This window comes from Aethalodelphis obliquidens, unplaced genomic scaffold (genome assembly GCF_003676395.1).
Source record: "Aethalodelphis obliquidens isolate GAN/ISIS:26980383/991018 unplaced genomic scaffold, ASM367639v1 scaffold5, whole genome shotgun sequence".
Classification (NCBI taxonomy): Eukaryota; Metazoa; Chordata; class Mammalia; order Artiodactyla; family Delphinidae; genus Aethalodelphis; species Aethalodelphis obliquidens.
The window spans coordinates 45,530,733-45,542,299 of NW_020837949.1; the positions used below are offsets into that span (position 1 = coordinate 45,530,733).

General features: G+C 45.1%; 1 long non-coding RNA gene across 1 annotated transcript in view; it reads left to right on the top strand.

The window, feature by feature from the left end:
* The window catches only part of LOC113617840 (uncharacterized), a 30,605-nt gene extending 19,058 nt beyond the window's left edge, over positions 1 to 11,547 (top strand). The window contains exons 2-3 of the long non-coding RNA XR_003431783.1: positions 10,576 to 10,771; positions 11,498 to 11,547. This is a non-coding gene — a long non-coding RNA (uncharacterized LOC113617840). The remainder of the gene's footprint in view (positions 1 to 10,575; positions 10,772 to 11,497) is intronic.
* The last annotated feature ends 20 nt before the right edge of the window (positions 11,548 to 11,567 follow it).

An 11,567-nucleotide genomic window follows, 5' to 3' on the forward strand; every position in this document is an offset into this window, starting at 1 on the left:
TTCTGATACGAGTATTGTTACTCCAGCTTTCTTCTGATTTCCATTTGCATGGAATATCTTATTCCATCCCCTCACTTTCAGTCTGTATGTGTCCCTAGGTCTGAAGTGGGTCTCTTGTAGACAGCATATATATGGGTCTTGTTTTTGTATCCATTTAGCCAGTCTGTGGCTTTTGGTTGGGACATTTAATCCATTTACATTCAAGGTTATTATCAATATGTATGTTCCCATTACCATTTTCTTAATTGTTTTGGGTTTGTTTTTGTGGGTCTTTTTCTTCTCTTGTGTTTCCTGCTTAGAGAAGTTCCTTTAGCATTTGTTGTATAGCTGGTTTGGTGGTACTGAATTCTCTCAGCTTTTGCTTGTCTGAAAAGCTTTTGACTTCACCATTGAATCTGAATGAGATCCTTGCTGAGTAGAGGAATCTTGGTTGTAGGTTTTTCTCTTTAATCACTTTAAGTATATCCTGCCACTCCCTTCTGACCTGCAGAGTTTCTGCTGAAAAATAAGCTGATAAGCTTATGCGGATTCCTTTGTATATTATTTTTTGTTTTTCCCTTGATGCTTTTAGTATTTTTTCTTTGAATTTAATTTTTGTTAGATTGATTAATATGTGTCTTGGTGTGTTTTTCCTAGTGTTTATCCTGTATGGGACTCTCTGTGCTTCCTGGACTTGGGTGACTATTTCCTTTCCCATATTAGGGAAGTTTTCAACTGTAATCTCTTCAAATATTTTCTCAGACCCTTTCTTTTTCTCAGACCCCTATAATTCAAATGTTGGTACATTTAGTGTTGTCCCAGAGGTCTCTGAGATTGTCTTCAATTCTTCTCATTCTCTTCTCTTTATTCTGCTCCTTGGCAGTTATTTCCACCATTTTGTCTTCCAGCTCACTTATTTGTTCTTCTGCCTCTTTTATTCTGTTATTGATTCCTTCTAGTGTATTTTTTATTTCAGTTATTGTGTTGTTCATCTCTGTTTGTTTATTCTTTAGTTCTTCTAGATCTTTGTTAAACATTTCTTGTATTTTCTCAGTCCGTGCCTCCATTCTATTTCCAAGATTCTGGATCATCTTTGCTATCATTACTCTGAATTCTTTTTCAGGTAGACTGCCTATTTCCTCTTCATTTATTTGTTCTTGTAGGTTTTTACTGTGCTCCTTCATCTGTGACATATTTTTTTGCCGTCCCCCCTTTTTTTTCTATGAGTGGGATTGTGTTCCTGTCTTACTGGTTGTTTGGCCTGAGGCTTCCAACAGTGGAGTCTGTAGGCTCTTGGGTAGAGCTTGGTCTTGGAGCTGAGAGGAGGAACTCCGTGAAACCTCACTCCAATGAATACTCCCTGGGGTGTGAGATTCTCTGTTAGTCCAGTGGTTCAGACTCGGAGCTCCCACCACAGGAGCTTTGGCCCAACCCTGGGCTCATGAACCAAGATCCTGCAAACCGCCTGGGGTGGCAAAAAAAAAAAACAATAACAAAGTAAGGAATAAAATTAGACTAGGGAACCAGCAGATATGTTAAGAAGAATATAAAAATAAAAATATAGATGAATCAACAACCGGAAGGTACATCAGTACCACAATAGTAAAAAAGAGGAGGAGGAAAAAGGAAGAAAAAAAAAGGGGTGGGGGGTGGGGAGGCCTTGGCTATGGAGGGCGGGAACTAAGAAAGGGTGAGGTTTGGGTGGTGAATGGGGCCAATGCTCAGGACCCACAGGGCTGGAAAAGGCCCTGGAGGCTGCGGACGGTGGGGCTTAGGCTCAAGGAACAGAACGGGCCCAGGCGTGCCCCCAACCCCTGGTCTCAGAGGGCAGGGGACCTCACCTGGGAGCCCAGCAGGCTTCCTGGGCTCGAGTGGGCAGGGCAAATGCCCTTCTCTCTTTTCCTTCTCCTCCAGTCTGGGAGGGCCCCTCCCGCCTGCCTCTCCTGATCTCCCCAGCCTCCCTCCTATGCCCCCAAGGACCCACATGGCCTGGAGGGAGTTTTGGAGGGCAGGGAACCAGCCTGGGAGATCAGCAGGCGCCCCATGCCCAAGTGGGCAGGGCAGTCGCCCTCTGCGCCTCTCCTGCTCCTCCAGGATGGCTCCTCCCACTTGCCTCTCCTGATCTTCCCGGCCTCCCTCCTGTGCCCCCAGGACCCATGCGGCCTGGATCGGGCTTTGGAGGGCGGGGTACTGGCCTGGGAGCTCAGCAGGCTCCCTGGCCGGAGTGGGCCAGGCAATCGCCCTCCGCTTCTCTCCCGCTCTTCCTGGAGAGTCCCTCCTGCCTGCCTCTCCTGATCTCCCCAGACTCAGGGGCGACGATCCTGTCTGGCCTCCACTTCTCCTCCCCCCGCTCAGTCCCGCTACGTCCTACCAGTTCACTCTGAGGTTCCTTGGGCATCAGAGACCCCGCCCAGTGGCCGGCAGGAGCCCTAGTTGTGGGGAGACGCTAACTCGGTGTCTTCCCCCACCACCATCTTGACTCTGCCTCCATCATTTTTTTTTTACTTGAATTGCAAAAGCATAAAGATCAGAGTCCACTCTGTGTCCCATTGTCCCTGCGTGGCCCAGCCCACGTTTATTTACCAAACATTTTCTTTTGCATCTTCATATGGAGTGCCTTCCTCCTTTCTGAAGTTCTAAACCACTCCCCGCCAACATCTCCTTTTGTCTTTAACCACAGGTGGTATTTAAGGCGAGGGTTTTGGCCATCTTGGAGAGTTAGTTTTCCTGAGTCTCTCCCATGTGTATGTTGGGGAGGGGGAAATTTCCCCCTCTACCCCTCTTTGAGTTCTTGTGGCTGGACTAATAACAAAATTGATGCAAGACAGATTAACAGGAGAAAAAAACAACAAATTTTAATTCATGCACACAGAGGTCTCGTGGAAATGGGACCTAAGAAGTGGCCGAAGCAGGCAGCTTTTATACTTTTTAGACAAAGAGACAATAAATTTGTGAGGAATTGACAGGACAAAGAAACTCGGGTTTGGGGTGCCCAATTAGTGAAGAATCAAAACAGAATGTGGGCTTGGGGTAGTAAATTAAAGAAGTAAGAAGGTTTGTTTCCAGAGGCTTCTAGGCCTGTAATTCCCCCACCTCTGGGGATAAGGGTGTCCTTCTACCTCCAGATGCAGGGGTGCACCTTTCACATGGGAGATTTATTTCCTGCTTTCAGGGAGACAGAAAGGAGGGTCAGAGTGTCCCTCTTGTAATGACTGTTTATTAAGTAACTTTAATTCAAAATAATCAGTATGTCATTGCTGCATATTTTGGGGTGAGCTTCCCTGGGCCCCAACATATAGATGTTATTAAACTTCTGTTTGATTTTCTCCTGTTAATCTGTCACATGTCAGTTTAATTCTTAGACCATCCAGAAGAACCTAAAAGGATAGACGACAATTTCTTCCTCCCTGACAGTGGCAACAACATAAAAAACTCCTTGATATCTCTGTTTTATAAATTCACTAGTTTCTTTAATAGTATACTAAATATGCGAATTAAAACCGCAATGATGTATAACCATACCCTTCCCAGAATGGCTAAAATTAGGACAGCTGATAATATCAAGTATTGATGAGAGTGTGGTGCAACTAGAACTTTCAGATATTGCTGGTGGGAGTGTAAGTTGGTACAGTCGTTCTGGAAAATTGGCAGCATCTTCTATGTCTACCCTATGACCCAGCAGTTCCACTCCTGGGTATATTTCCAAGAGAAATGAGTGCTTATGTTCACCAAACGATGCATTGGAAAATGTTCATAGCAGCTTTATACATGATAGTCCCCAATCTGTTAACAACCCAAATGTCTATTAAGAGTAGGTTGGATAGGGCTTCCCTGGTGGCGCAGTGGTTGGGAGTCCGCCTGCCGATGCAGGGGACACGGGTTCGTAGCCCGGTCCGGGAGGATCCCACGTGCCGCGGAGCGGCTGGGCCCGTGAGCCATGGCCGCTGGGCCTGAGCGTCCAGAGCCTGTGCTCTGCAATGGGAGGGGCCACGGCGGTGGGAGGCCCGCGTATAGCAAAAAAAAAAAAAAAGAGTAGGATGGATAAATAAATTGTGACGTATTTGTGAATGAAATTCCACACAGCAATGAAAAGTACACACTCCTGCTTCATGCACTAATATGGCTGAATCTCACAGATGTAATATTGAGCAAGAGAAGCCAGACCCGAAAGAGTACATAGGGTGTGATTTCATTGACATGGAGTTCAAGAATAAGCAAAATTAATCTCTAGTGAAAGAAGGCAAAATAGCGTTTGCCTTGTGGGGGCAGGCTGACTGGGAGGGGTGTAAGAGAGCCTCCTGGGGCGCTGGAAATTTTGTTATCTTCTGAGTGGTGGTTACACAGGTGTACACATATGTAAAAATGTATTCATCTGCATCCAGTTTTATGCACTTTGTGTAATTTATTAATCCGCAAAAAAGTAGAAAGAAAATAATGTGTGAAATCCATCAGGCTAACGGGTAGTGATGGCTCTGTGTCCCGGAAATGTCAGTCACAGTTTGGTCTTGTGCTCCCTCCTAGATGGCACTGCCCTGCCTGTAGTCCTCTGCCCAGCGGACCTCGAGGCGCTGCTCTGGGTGGGGTTGGGGGGGGCAGCCACTGCACCAGGTCGGCCAGGACCTGAGACGGAGGCTGACCAGGTGCCCTCTGCTGGCATTGGGGCTGCAGATTTGGGGGCAGCAAGGAGAGAGCAGAGTCAGAAGCAGCAGAGATGAGAGTGTGAGAGAGGCTCGGGGAGGGGGTGCGCTGGAGTAGCTGTCTCTCAACATGCTCGGCTCTTAACAGCTTTCCTGATCCAGGTCTTTTCCAGATGTAGCCTTAGAGCATCTGTGCATGGCAAACTGACCTTCAGTGATTTTTTTTTTTTTTTTTTTGCGGTACGCGGGCCTCTTACTGCTGTGGCCTCTCCCATTGTGGAGCACAGGCTCCAGACGCACAGGCTCAGCGGCCATGGCTCACAGGCCCAGCCGCTCCACAGCATGTGGGATCTTCCCGGACCGGGGCACGAACCCATGTCACCTGCATCGGCAGGCGGACTCTCAACCACTGCACCACCAGGGAAGCCCCTTCAGTGATTTTTGCAACCTTGTCAAGGTGAGGGCAAGTATATCAGTCAGAATCTAGCAGGAAAAGGTGACTCACTCAGACAAGGTAATTGAGGAGAGTTTAATGAAAGGACACTTACACAGATGTGAATAGGTTCAGGGGATGGCCTCCCTCTACCTGAATCCCACCCAGGTGTCCCTTTTTCTATAAGCTCATGCCCCAGCCCTCTCCCTACTCCATTCCAGTCCAAGTGGCCCATCTTTAGTCCCTCTAGGGGTGAAGGTGTGGGCTGTGCCAGTGGTTCTTAGTCCCAGCTAGCCATAAACTCACCTGGGGAAGCTTTAAAGTACATCAGTGCCTGGGCCCCACCCCCAGAAGCTCTAATTTAATGGGTCTCGAGTAGAGCCTGGGCATTGTGCCATGTAAAAGCTCTCAGGTGACGCTCACAAGCCCAGATCAATTCTTTCAGGCTCTCCGGGGCCTAGGATCTGGACATAGGTGCTCTTTCAAATTTCCTCAGTGCAGCCAGAGCTGAGAAGCTCTGTTCTGTTTTCTTTCAAAATCTATTGTTTGGCAAAAACTTGCGGATCTGTTCTCCTCAGACTTTCCTTTAAAGTGTATTTCAGAAGTAAAACAATATAATAAGTTTATAAACTGAACATTGATTATTTTCATCCTAATAACACTGCTTGAGGTACTATCAGTATCTCTGGCAAGAGTCAAGAACAAAGGAATAAAGAAAATAACATCCATATTCATAACAGCATTATTCACGATAGCCAAAAGGCTGAAACGACCCTAGTGTCCATTGACAGATGAATGGATAAACTAAATGTGGTAAATACATACAATGGCCTATTTTTCAGCCTTAAAAAGTAAGGAAATTCTGACACGTGCTACAACATGGATGAACCTCTAGGACATGATGCTGAGTGAAATAAGCCAGTCTCAAAAAGACAAATACTGTTTGACACTCCACTTATATGTGGTACTTAGGGTAGTCAAAATCACAGGGACAGAAAGTAGAAGGGTGGTTGCCAGGGGCAGGGGTGGGGGGAATGGGGAGTTGTTTAATCCTGGGTACTGGGTTTCAGTTTTTCAGGATGAAAAGAGTTCTACTCCTAGAAGAGAACATAGGCAAAACGTTCTCTGACATAAATCGTACCAATGTTTTCTTAGGTCAGTCTCCCAAGGCAATAGCAATAAAAACAAAAATAAATGGGACCTAATCAAACTTACAACCTTTTGCACGGCAAAGGAAACCATAAAAAAAATGAAAAAACAACCTACAGAATGGGAGAAAATATTTGCAAATGATGTGACAGACGAGGGCTTCATCTCCAAAATATATAAACAGTTCATGCAACTCAACAACAAAAAAACAAACAACCAAATCGAAAAATGGGCAGAAGACCTAAACAGACATTTCTCCAAAGAAGACATACAGATGGCCAGTAGACACATGAAAAGATGCTCAACATCACTAATTATTAGAGAAATGCACATCAAAACTATAATGAGGTACCACGTCACACCAGTCAGAATGGCCATCATTAAAAAGTCTACAAATAACAAACACTAGAGAGGGTGTGGAGAAAAGGGAACCCTCCTACACTGTTGGTGGGAATGTAAATTGGTGCAGCCACTATGGAAAACAGTGTGGAGGTTCCTCAGAAAACTAAAAATAGAGTTACCATATGATCCAGCAATCCCACTGGATTGTTCCCCTATGTTCGTAGCAGTGCTATTCACAATAGCCAAAATATGGGAACACCTAAATGTCCATTGACAGATGAATGGATAAAGAGGTGGTACATATATGCAGTGGAATACTACTCAGCCATAAAAAAGAATGAAATAATGCCATTTGCAGCAACATGGATGCAACTAGAGATTATCATACTAAGTTAAGTCAGAAAGAGAAAGACAAATACCATATGATATCACTTATAAGTGGAATCTAAAATATGGCACAAATGAACCTATCTATGAAACAGAAACAGACTCATAGACATCGAGAACAGACTTATGGTTGTCAAGGGGGAGGAGTTTGGGGGAGGGAAGGACCGGGAATTTGGGATTAGCAGATATAAACTATTATATATAAGATGGATAAACAACAATAGTACAGGGAACTCTATTCAATATCCTGTGATAAACCATAATGGAAAAGAATATTAAAAAAGAATGTCTAAAAAAAAGATGAAAAGAGTTCTAGACATTGTTTGCACAACGATGTGAATGTATTTAACACCACTGAACTGTACGCTTAAAATGGTTAAGATGGAAATTTTATGTGTATTTTACCACATTTAAAAAAAATTTTAAAGCAGGAATATTTAGTTCATTTAAATTGTATGTTCAGGGCTTCCCTGGTGGCGCAGTGGTTGGGAGTCCGCCTGCTGATGCAGGGGACACGGGTTCGTGCCCCGGTCCGGGAAGATCCCACATGTCGCGGAGCGGGTGGGCCCGTGAGCCATGGCCGCTGAGCCTGCGCGTCCGGAGCCTGTGCTCTGCAACGGGAGAGGCCACAGCAGTGAGAGGCCTGCGTACCGAAAAAAAAAAAAAAATTGTATGTTCATACCCAAGGTTGACAAGAAAAACTCCCCTTCGTCTTCCTCACACCCCAGTCCCTGGGGTTTGCTCTGGATACAGGGAGAGCAAACCTTATCAACTGCCTTTCTTCTTAATCCAGCCTGGTAGGAAGACAGAGCTGAGCCTCAGAATATAAACTAGAAATGAAAAACAACTGAGAAATCTTCTAATTTTCCGCGTCTTTTAGTGAGGACGCCCAGAGTGAGGGGTCTCGGCTTGTGGGAAGGGGAAACAGCAGGACACCGTTGTGGGCAAGAGGACCCAGGGCAGGCCGGGCAGTGGAGGAGGGGCGGTGCAAGTAAAACTTCCCTGCGAGGTCATATAGAAGGAAGAGGACATTCTTTTCCAATCATGCTGCTGTAGGAAAATATTCTTCTTCCTTGATGAGGCTCCCCAGTGTACTGTCTCTGAGCTTTGTTTATCATGCGAGCTGTGGGCTTCCGTCCAAGAGTCACCCTCAGGGGCAGGAAGATTATAGGCAACAGGAGGAGCTGTGACCTCACCTTGCCCTGGGTGGGGGGCCAGTGCCTACCCCATGCTCCTCTGTTGGAGCTCCTTGGTGATATGATTCTAAACTGGACTCATACTTGGGGAAAGGGATTCCTGTGGACTATCACGCTCCACTGTGCTGTTCAGGGTGGAGGAAGAGATACCAGGGCGAGATCAGCCTGTGTATGCTTCCCTACACAGCCTAGGGAATTGACAAGGTGGTTAAATCTGAGAAAAAAGTGAGGCGAAAGCTGGTTATCCCATGAGAGAACTCTTATAAGTCATTTACCATTTTCCCCACTTTGATTCTGGGAATAATATTTAGCATCTGGTTTTAAAAACCCTCTTCTACTGTGGAAAGAAATACCAACCGATTGAGATCAAGCAAAAGGTGTTTATTCAGGGCTTGCTATAGCAAGAGTCAGCCAACATCACTTAGGTTTTGGCAGACACCCAAAGGCAGGCAGAGGAGTGGGAAAGCTTTGTACTGGACGAAGAGGAACCCTGCAGGTGTGCTCTGATTGGAGGCTGTTGACATGGGAAGCTGAAGGCAGGCTAACCAGAAGCATGGCGTCCTATGTGATAGGTCAGGGGAGCATATTTGCTTTCTCCAGTTGATCCCAAGTTGGAAGCTGCAACAAAAATTAGGGAGGCTATCAGATATTAATAAAGTCCTGGCCATTTGGGACCGATTGTTACAGGAGTTATTGTTTCACTTCCTGGACTAGTTGTTAGAGATAGAAGTCTGACTTGCAGATAGTAGGTTGGCTTCCTGAGCTGGTTGCTCCAGACTGTGGGTCAGAGTTCTGTTTTATATATGGTCTGGCCATTGTCCATTTGTATATTCAGTCTCTCACTACCAGACTGTAAAGAAAAATATGTTGCCTGCTATTCCAGTTCTACAAGGATAAAGCCATTAGCCACTGGAGTTGCCCACTGACAGTGCACCTGAGGGGAATTCACTGTGAACTTCCCTCCAACTGCTTTTGCTGCATCCCATAGATTTTGTATGGTTGTGTTTTCACTGTCATTTGTCTCAAGGTATTTTTTAATTATCTTTTTGATTTCCTCAATGACCCATTTTTTTTTTAGTAGCATGTTGTTTAGTCTCCATGTAATAGTTTTTTTCTCATTTCTTTTTCTGTGGTTGATTTCTTGTTTCATGTTGTTGTGGTCAGAGAAGATGCTTGAAATAATTTCCATACTCTTAAATTTGTTGAGGTTTGTTTTGTGGTCAATCCTAGAGAATGTTTCATGTGCACTTGAAAAGAATGTGTATTCTGGTTTTTCTGGATGTAATGTTCTGAAAATATCAATTAAGTCTAACTGTTCTATTGTATCATTTAGGATCTGTTGCCTTGTTGATTTTCTGTATAGAGGATCTGTCCATTGATGTGAGTGGGGTATTAAAGTCTCCTACTATTATTGTATTCCTGAGAGGAATTCAGGATGGAGAAAAACAGGAAGCATTCTGCATTCTGTGCTGGCCCCTAGATAGTTAAGATGCATCTCTAAGGACAAATTTCAAATGACCCTAGATTATTGCATATTCCTATATATAGAAAATCACTAACATCATTAACTTGAGATGTCTGTTCTTTGTGATTTGCAGTAGTCTTTTGATGTTCAACTACATGTTTTTTTCCAGCCCAAAGAAATTCATATACGTCCTGGTTCCTCCCTTACTTCTTCAGAGCAGTTCCTCAGAGCTACCTGCGAGGCTGTCTCTGAGGCTATAGTCCTCCGTAAGGTCCCCAAATAAAACTTGACTCACAACTTTTATGCTGTGCGTCCTTATTTCAGTCAACAAAAGCTTGAGGTGTTTCAGCCCAAAAGTCTAGTGGTGGTGGAGCTGTAGGAGTGAAGCTTTCTTTGCTCCTTCCTCCACTCAGGCCAGTGTAGTCATAGAAATATCAGATCAAGGTGGGGACAGTGGTCCAGAAGTTCCAGGCTTTGCCACTAACCAAAGCTGAAAGTTTTGGGGACAATAAGGGAGCCTCTGCTGCAGTGTGGACAGACTCAGGAGTCTCCGTGAGAACAACTCTTCCCCAACAAGTGGAAGGTCACCTTGACAGCCAAAGGACGCACTCCCGTTATATTGTCTGTATAAGTGGAGGGAGTTCCCAGAGAGGGAAACCCTTTTATAAAATCCCTAATACCCCTGACTTTTAATTTCAGCAATAGCGTATGACACTGAAAGTTATTGAAATTGTCAACATTGGCTTGTGTCCAATTTGTAAACAGCTCCTCGGCTGCCCCTTCCCTACCATCACCTGGCCCCCATCACTAACTGTAGAAATCTTTAGAATTTTCTCTAGGATTCATTCTCCCTTACCTGACCCCCGTAATATTTGCTTCATAATTCTCTTATGGCTTCTAGCTTGCTGTATAGTTTATGCTATTCATATTTACTTCTTTTAACCTTCGCCAGACTATAAACTCTTTTTTTTTTTTTTTCACCTGCAGTGTTAGTACAGACACTGAAAAACGCTCACTGATCAATGTCCCTGTGATGGATGACACATTCATTGACCAAATACGAATTGAGAAGCTTCTCGGAGCCAAATCAGAAGATAGGCACTAGAGGGTACAGAGACAACACAGTCACTGCCCCTGGCCTCAGGGTGAGAGCAAAGCAGCCACATAATTGCCATACGATGTGGTAAGTGCTAAGTAATGGCGTGGAAGTAAGTACGAAGTGCTTTGGGAACACAAGTAAGGAAGTGACTTGCTTTGATGAGCAAATCAGGGGAGGCTTCACGGAAGAGGTAACATTTGAAGGCTGAGTGGAGGTTTTCCTTGCAGAGAAGGAGAGAGCATCCAGGTAGAGGGAACTGTGATAGAAAGAGGAGCTCAGGTGATGGCATCCAGGGAAGGGCAGGTGGGGCTGGAGTTCTGGTGGAGATGTAGCTGCCGGAGTTCATAGGGGCTAGATTGTGAAGAGCCTTGAATGCCATTTTTATAAGTCATTTGGATTTAATTCTACTGGCAATATAGAGTCCATCCAGGCTGCTAAACAGAGGGATGGCAAACATCTGTGTTTTGTTATGATAATTTTGGCACCCATGTGGCAGATGGATGGGGGCATCCAGTTAAGAGGCTGCCGATGATAGGGACCTGAACTAGAGCAAGAAATAACTGAAATTCCCTTCTGCTCCTCTGGGGCAAACTGTTCTCCTTGGTAGTTTTCAGGCAATCAACTTGCCCAAAGGCAAAATCCAAGGCTCAGTGTTTCACCTACTGCGTGATTTTTGCTTTCTCCCACTCTGTGTGTTTTCTTTTCACTTTCTTGATGATGCCCTTTGAAGCACAAAAGTTCTTAATTTTTTTTTTTTTTTGCGGTACGTGGACCTCTCACTGTTGTGGCCTCTTCCGTTGCGGAGCACAGGCTCCGGACGCGCAGGCTTAGCGGCCATGGCTCACGGGCCCAGCCACTCCGCGGCATGTGGGATCTTCCC